The sequence below is a fragment of the Rhipicephalus sanguineus genome, chromosome 3 (assembly GCF_013339695.2).
Source record: "Rhipicephalus sanguineus isolate Rsan-2018 chromosome 3, BIME_Rsan_1.4, whole genome shotgun sequence".
Lineage (NCBI taxonomy): Eukaryota > Metazoa > Arthropoda > Arachnida > Ixodida > Ixodidae > Rhipicephalus > Rhipicephalus sanguineus.
This window is the reverse complement of record NC_051178.1, coordinates 91,539,470-91,548,223: the sequence shown is the minus strand read 5'-3', so window position 1 is coordinate 91,548,223 and position 8,754 is coordinate 91,539,470. Positions and strand designations below refer to the sequence as shown.

Genomic DNA, 8,754 nt, shown 5'->3' with positions numbered 1-8,754 from the left:
AAATGGTTTTATTGTTCAAAACAGATTAAAATCATCTCCCTTTTCGACGGCATCGGCAGCCTTGTTGAGCACCTCCGCAACTTTTCTAATCTGCCCGGCAGTGATATCTTGAGGCTTGACGGCACCGTCTTCTGAGGAGTACGAGGGCGCTGACTGTTGGAGGAACTTGCCAATCTGTTGAAGGATCCAGCCGAGCTTCGCCTTCCAGTAAGGAGCCGTTGCGTCACCTGGGACGTATGTTTTATTGAAATGAAAATAAACGGATCACTTGTCGCTCTCATCTCCTGCAGACGGTTACCCCTGTTGACTTCATTAGTAGAATAAGAACAAAATAAAAACACACACTATCTAGTGCTCGCTTAGTTCAGGTTCAACCTTTTTCCTTCGAACGGAGTCCAGAAACGATGGGCTCACATAATACCATGCGCGTTCCCGATATAGTTCCCTCAGCACTTAAGGCAAATACCAGGGTCTCCATGACAAGCAGTGAAAGAGTCTCTTTCAACGATATACGAATTCAGAAACTTCTAACTATTATCTTGGAGTGCAGGTGTTCTAAGTAAACGAAGCAATGTAAGCAAGTAAACAATACTTTCGAGATTTGTACGCAGTAAATACATGCTGCTTTCGCACGCACACTTTCTTTTCCTGAAATAATTCTTTTTTAAATCACTTTCTTCAACGTAGTAATACAGGTGCGCACGATGCTTGTGTATGCTTGTTCAGTGTTGTTAACGGTTCTCTGAATAGGAAAGTTCAGTGCATCATTTAATCCGGGCCGCGAGTTATTAAGACAATCTGCTGTGTATAAGTTTTTTTGGATCTGAATAACAATCTTTAATTCGAAGCATGTAGGGCAAAGTGTTTTTATGTTCTAGGAACACAACTATTATTCTCTGGAGTTTAACGTCTCAAAACCACAATATGATTATGAGGGACGCCGTAATGAAGTGCTCCGGACATTTTGACCTCCTGCGATTCTTTAACGTGCACCTAAATCTAAGTACACAGGCCTCAAATATTTTCGCCTCCATCGAAAATGCAGCCGGCGCTGCCGGGATTGCATCCCACGACTTTCGGGACACAGGAACACACACACACACACACACACACACACACACACACAAACACACACACACACACACACACACACACACACACATATATATATATATATATATATATATATATATATATATATATATATACATATATATATATATATATATATACATATATATATATATATATATATATATATATGTTTAGGAATGTTTAGTACGCTATTTACACCGGGCCACCAGTTATGAGGGCTATATATTTATAGAGATTGATCAAACAATTCTTTCTTCTTTCGTAATAATTGCTCAAACCAGTAATTTCGTATAACTTTATTTAGCGCGACACAGCTTCCCTTCCGTGCCCGAAGTTTGAAGCGCCCTCTAGGCAACACAATTTTTTTCCTAGGATATAAAGCCTCATTACTACTTCTCGCAATCACAAACACTAGCACGATTTTTGCGGCATGACCGGAGACCGTCGAAAATTTACCCGTTACACTTGACCATTTTTTTTCCGAAGTGTGTGCTTGGGACTTTACCGATTAAGACTGAAATTGTTCGCCTTATATGAAACACAAGTTGCGAAAGTTAGACTTGTTTTGCGAGCGAAGCGCATCACATACAAGTGGGAAAGTGTCAAAAGCACAGATAATAGTAATTGGCTCGGTGATGGTTATTGGCGCAACAGGAAAATTTGGACAAAGAGCGCCGTGACCATGGGAGATAATAGTCATTACCAAAACTATGACAGTCAGTGTACTCCAGAAAAAGAAACACAATGAAATGCTGGCTGCTTTTTAACTAACTGCCAATGAATTACAGTACACAAAATACAATAGTATCTCAGAAGCATAATGAATTATGCGTGTTTCTATTAAATTTGCGCTAGGTTCAGAAATATCTTAGCGGCTGATATTCTTATTGGTATAAAAACCTTACTCACCATGGTCGTCTTCCTCTACAGGCAGCCTAGCGTAGGGAAACAAAATCGCTTTTAATGCATATGATAACACGGTTGTGAAGATAAGTAACGTTTATTTTATGGACGATCTGTCGTGTGTTCAACGACAGATATGCCGTAATAAAAAAACAATAAAAAAAACCTTCCAGAACGCTTACCCAGGAGCGCCATCTGAAAGAGACATATGTCGTTCGAAACGTCAGCAACCGGTGGTCGTTCTCTACGGAGAGTAATATAGCAAAGACTACAATGCAGAAAAATACTCACATGTGGCAGTAACTGCGAGCAAAACTACAAGAAGGCACACCGCGGTCTTCATGTTTAATGCTTACGCGATCTGTAAAAGATAAAGTTTCATCCACAACACACGAAAAAAGAAACACCAGTGTCTATGTGCCATATAACATTGATATATCCGTACTGTCTGAGTGCAGTTTCCTGTTCTGATTCCGCAGGTCTCTTACACGTTTTTGGTTTTCGGTACGAAAAGTAGACTGTATCAACTGCATAAAGCCATCATTACCGTCCGAAGCAGATGCAAAAAGCATGCCTTTGTTTGCTACCACTCATTGTTTTTAACGGTTATCGTCTTATCTTTGACGTTGCAGTGTAGATGGCATTACGAACCGTTCGCCTCGTTCAAGAGAGCTGAAGAACGATGCACTGAAAGCATCCGTTATCCCTAACATCAAATGGCTAAATTGTAGTTATAAAGCTACATGGTACTTAGTTAAGAACCGGCAAAACTCCTGGCCGTCCGTGAAAAGTTCGTGGCTAAGAAGAAACAAAAGTAGCGCACTGTCGCTCGAACTTCATGGAGGGCAATCGTTTTTATCTATTTTGTTTCATCTTCGCTTAAGCGGTGAATAACAAGAAAATAAGATCTCTAGGACATGCGAACAGACCCATGTCAACAGAAATGCCGAAGGGGTAAAGTTTCCAGCATCTCGAAATAGATACAACTCTGCGAAATAAGAATAAGAACTGGAGAGTTTTCAGAGAGAAAGTGAATGAGGGTACAACTTAGGTTAATGCTTTAGTTGGAATGTCCCTAATGATATATATTGAAAAACAAGTAATGAGAGTACATGAGAAATCATTACCTGTCGCTCGCCGAAATCAATAAGAGCTTGGCAAAACTTTGTATTAGCAGCGGCTTTATATAAATCTATTCAGACATACGTCAGGCTATTCCCTATCGCACCACTTTGTCTTAAATGCGTATACTTCGAAATCAGTTGCTCACAAGAGTATCGAACTGATATGCCGGTATCACGGACACAATGCTGTGCTTCCCGCCTGATCTGCATGTAATATCGTTCCGTGGTAACAGGTAGGTCTTTCACAATCAGCTCTCTAAACAATAAAAATTGCTGCCAATTTTCCGCCTCCTTACAAACCAGTGCTCCCAATTGTGTGCATCTAAGGCCGACATAATGTAATGAGAACATTCGCGTGGTTCTGGAGGGCTAATATTTCCCGACACTATTTTGAGAAGAATGATTGCCGTGAACCGGATGCCTGATAAGCACTCTGATTTCTCTATGGATTGTGCCATGATATCGCGCAATGAATTAGACGTTCAAGTGGAGTTTGTGTCGCTGGCAACCGAGCGATGTCACACTTGGCACACATAGAGAAAACAGCATTGGGGGCGTGAGCTATACCTTATGAGCACGGCAGCCTGAGAACGTTTTAAAATGTTCACGGTGAACCACTGTGCGCATGCGTGAGTAGATATGAGTTCATGCTGAAAGATGATTGCCTTTTGTGACGGCTAGAGCACTTACTACGCAATACGCGTACCACAAGAGCCTTGATAACGAGATCCCTCGTTGATTTGCGCATTCTTGAGCCTAAACTTCAGGAAAAATTGCTGATTTTTAAATTGTTTGTGTGAACCCCGGAGGAGTTTTTGAAACAGAAGCTTTGGCGATTTAATTTCAATATAAAAATTATTCCGAACACCGGTTATAAGAGAGGCATAACGAGAAATACGCAAAATGTTTACTACATAAGCTACCTGAAAACAATTGCCCTGCTTTATACAACAAAGAATAAAATATAGCCACGGGATAAAGCTGTCATTATACATGTAGAACTTGCGTTGAAATTTTTTCGTAGAAGGAAATAAACCTGATCTGTTCTTTAAGGTCAACACCACTGAAAAAAATCTTGAGAGTTTTAATCTTAAAGTCCCAGTTATATTTCCATTCAAGCGAAGCTTGTTACGAGTTGCAGGTTTTGGTGGCGGCGGTGGTATAGTATGCGAAAAACCCGGAGATTGTACAGAAATGCTGCCCTCGCATACGATCACCGCTCACATGGGCATTTGTACGTGTCGTTTACCAATAAATGATGCTCTCTCGATAGTGGGCTTCTCTGCTATCAGCCATTTCTGATGTGACAATCTGACCTTTTATCAAGATCATTTGTCCATTCACGCTGCCCATTTCATTGTTGCCTCGATTTGAAGGTACGTCCGTCATTGCTGCATGTAGCAACTTAATTTTTGCATTGCTCAGCACGTGGATGAAGGTCAAGTTCCCAGCACGAATGAAGGAAACAGGAGACAGAATACGTAGGTCAGACACGCACACATCAAGCTTTGCTTGAGCCCAAATTTCCCGCGAGGGGAGGCGCTCCTGATTTTTAAAATTAAAAATTTCTGAACTCTCTGAAAAACACGAGGCGTACGCGCATCGATACGCACGTCGCCGGCATGTACTCACTACGCAGGACAATTGATCTTTTACGATAACAGCCATTTGAAGGTGACTTTGCTACGTTCCTGTGACACGCGTTGTGTTAATAATGGCGGGGCTGCTCAACGCTATATTCCTAATCAGTGACCTGTGTCATATCTCAGGCCACGTGCATTCTCTGCAAAATGTAATCAGCGTGAGTCCATACGCGGCGGAGGAATGCTCTCACATCGTAAGCCATTATGCCGTTGTTTATCGAACGATACCTTTGTGAAATGTTAAATCGGCAGCGGCGTTTATTGTAGTTATAACGCAGCAAATTAACTAGAAAACGAAAAATAAACCAGGACTTCCGGACTGGATTGCACAGCTGCATATAAACAAACCAAGTTAAGTGTTGAGTTTATTGGCGGTGCTTTAACTTGTATCGTTTTACGTTCTCACACCATCGGGTGTTTCACCGCAAGGTTTTAATGAATATTTCAGAATCTTCCTGATCGCGAATTTAAGAAGGATTGCACAGTTTCGGAGAAAGAGTTACAGGAATTACTTGTAGGACATAATAAGGAAGAAGCATAACACTGAATAATGATTGGAGTAATTTATTGGTGAGCAATTATTCTTTTTTATTAGTTACGAACACAAACATTTTATTAAAGAGCTCCTAAACCACCAAAAAACGTTCGCGTGCTCCTCTGCGCGCCTTTACACGACCGGCAAAGGCAGTCGTGACGTCATCTCTCTAATTATTTGTCGACGCGGGTAACAGACGCCGTCAGTGTGTGAACAAGAACCTGCATTCTGCCAGACGCTGACGCTGACGACGCTTACCTCGGACGCTGAGCAAGGCCAATTGGAGAGGTGGACCAGAGGAGGCGTTAGGTGGACAGACGAGCCGACGAACGCCGCCTAGCGAAGAAAAGAGTGAAACGAGCAAACGCGTTCAACTCCGGTGTCTTTCGCTGTTGACTCCTACACAAGCAGGGTTGCCAATGGCGGCTACTTTTCGCCAAATTGGCGAATTTTAGAGGCCCGTGGCGACCTAAAATTATGAATGGCGACATGGCGAATTTTTGGCGATTTTCAGCTTAGGTCTCCACTGAGTTATGCATCCTAAGCTCAGTGCCTTCTCAACGAATGAGCGGCACTATTCTCTTTATTTTTCTGAGTTTTGAGGTGCACATTACACGCTGTTCTGTATGTCCGTCCTGTAACTCGTGTGTATCTCCTCAATTCATCTAGATGCTTCTAACTCAATTCATCTAGATTCATCTAGATGCTTCAGAGCTTCGCTAAAGTTTCGCTTCTGAAGGGGCTAGATGACGGGTTGGTCGTGTGTTCCGGCCATTTGTTCCGCCAAAGCTCCAACTATTCTGAATAGCTTGGCGACCAATTCACCGCTGCGGTATCCCCTAATCGAGCTCGTATAGCGAAGATGGGCGGATACGCGGGTGTTCGTGCAATAAAAAATTATTTATTCAGGCATTTTCTACTGTTCTCGGTGAGCGTGTGCAATGAAAACAATTGCTATATAGCATTTTACAATGTCTACCTGTTCAATTATAACGCACTGGATTGACGTGGGTAGATATAAGTGATTATATACGAAAGGGACAGTGGCGTCCGGTATCATATTACTTGGAAGGGTAGCGCTAGTAGACACGGACTAGAGGAAGACACACGGACACACAGACGGAAGCGCTCTAGCAACTGGTTTTTTATTGAAAATCCGCCCTACATATATACATCGCTTTTATGGCCACGTGACAATTTCAGCGCAGTGACGAATTGAGGAACATAATTTCTTTTTCTGACAACACTATCGACGGTGTGCTGACACATTTCGCCCCTTCTTTGATTATGGTCTTTGCTTCGATGATTTCTCGAGTGCACTTATCCTCGTGGCGGCTGATTATGATACAATTTGAATAAACAGGTGAACAACCACAATCATTGCAATGTGTTGACAGGTGCCCATCCCTGTATCGAGCAACGTTTTGTTTGTGCTCCCGTAGCCGATCATTGATACAACGGCCCGTTTGGCCGATGTATATCCCGCCACATGTCAGTGGTAAACTGTATACCACGCCTGCTGCGCATGGCACGAAAGGACTTTGGTGCTTTTTTGGCACCCTTTCGGCTTTTCAGTGGCAGGATCGGTGAGCTTACACAGGCGGCTTAGCTTATCGGGTGCTGAAAAAACCACCTTTACGCCCACCTGACTCGCTACTTTTTTCAGCCTGTGCGAGATCTTGTGTAAAAAAAAACCAGTTGCTAGAGCGCTTCCGTCTGTGTGTCCATGTGTCTTCCTCTAGTCCGCGTCTACTAGCGCTACCCTTCCAAGTATGAATTTCCAACTCGCCCAAGAAACAGCACTCCTAAAGTATCATATTAGTTCACACTGAAAGGTATAAGACTCACTAATGAACGATACCTGTAAGAATTCAGTCTTACTACTTTCAATAAACCTGTTAATCCTTTTTTTTCATATGAGGGGATGTAAAGCTGTCTACAAACAACGCCTTCGCGGCTTTCGCCCAAGGTTTACCATACTTTTACCTTTGAAACGAGCGGACAGGGATGGAAGGATATCATGAGCGTTTTATCCTTTCATATTTGCGCCTCCGCGCACATCTTTCGGCTAGTCGGATAACCAGGTGCACCAAGCACTCCCATGGTGAAGGGGCGATGCGCCTGGCATTGAGAAATGTCAAGATACTTTAAGGGCTTTGAATGGCACTGTATTCTACGGGGCTATACATCAGTGAAAATTCCTATTACTAGGATATGCCGCACACATCTAGAATGGCGACTTTTTTGGCGAAATTTCTAAAAAAATGGCGACTTTTGGCGACTTTCTGTTCGTTTTTTGGCGACATTTACTCGAAAGTCAGTGGCAACCCTGTGCACAAGTGCAACGCTACAACTAAATTTCGACCTCTGGGTGGTTTAGGGGCCCTTTAATGGGTGGCTTCTACACATGAGCATGTAGTCTGGAGGACAACATGGCAGAAACCGACGAAGACAAAGGCACACGAAGCAGTAAAACGCAGCCCTTACTTTCAATAAATATTTATTTTACATGCGTACAGCCATTCACATTGAGAACCTGAAAAAGAAACAAGCTCAAACCAAGGCCTGTGTTTCTCTCGCGGCGATTACCGTGGTATTCTTATCGAGTAAGGTGAGGTGTTTCTCGCACAAACTTACTGATGGAAGGCTAACACAATTCTGGCCCACATGTGAATTGCGGCAGACACGATCATTTGTTTACAGATTTGACTATACTTGTAGCCAGTTGCAGCCTAAAAAGTAATTCAAGCTCCACCCCCAGAACTGCAGCGCTCCTGCCATTCATCTGAGCAAGATTCAAGAACAAACAGGAATTTTCAACATGCTTATTGTTCTATAGTTTCTTAGTAGCCTACAGTGTATTATTGCAGTCTGCGTAAAACTGAGTCGAGCGTTTGTATAAGTTCTACTGACGCATTTTATAAGTATTTGGTGTATAAGTGCATTTAGCGCTTGCATATGCTGGTTCAATAAACTTTCCGTTGAGGATGGGGCGCCTATGCAAATTTTCTCTGGGTGGGGCAGCGACGGTTGTTGGCGGAGTTGACATGTATTGTTGGGTTAATAATATATTCATATTAACAAAATCACGATATGAATACGAGTGACGCTGTAGTGGAGGGCTCCGGAAATTTCGACCACCTGGGATTATTTAACGTGCACCTCAATATAAGTAGACAGGTGTCGAGCATTTTCGCCTCCATCGAAAATGCGGCCACCACGTCCAGGACTCGATCCCGCGACCTTCGGGTCAGCAGTCGAGCACCATAACCATTGATTCACCGTGGTGGGTTAAATTCTTAGCCGGATGTAAAACTAAGCGCAGACAGCGTTTTGCAGAATGTACCCAGTGTGTCGTGTATCACATTTCTATCTCCCGTGGTAAAGTTTGCATCGGCCAAACTGGCCGATGCATCAACGATTGGCTAAGAGAACCGTATCACAGCGTGAATAG

At 42.9% G+C, this 8,754-nt stretch overlaps 1 long non-coding RNA gene across 1 annotated transcript; it reads right to left on the bottom strand.

The window, feature by feature from the left end:
• Positions 1-2,048, bottom strand: LOC119385031 (uncharacterized). The gene is made up of 2 exons (XR_007415363.1): positions 2,005-2,048; positions 1-227 (listed from the first exon to the last, which is right to left on the bottom strand). It is a non-coding gene; the product is annotated as an uncharacterized LOC119385031 (long non-coding RNA).
• Positions 2,049-8,754: the final 6,706 nt, after the last annotated feature.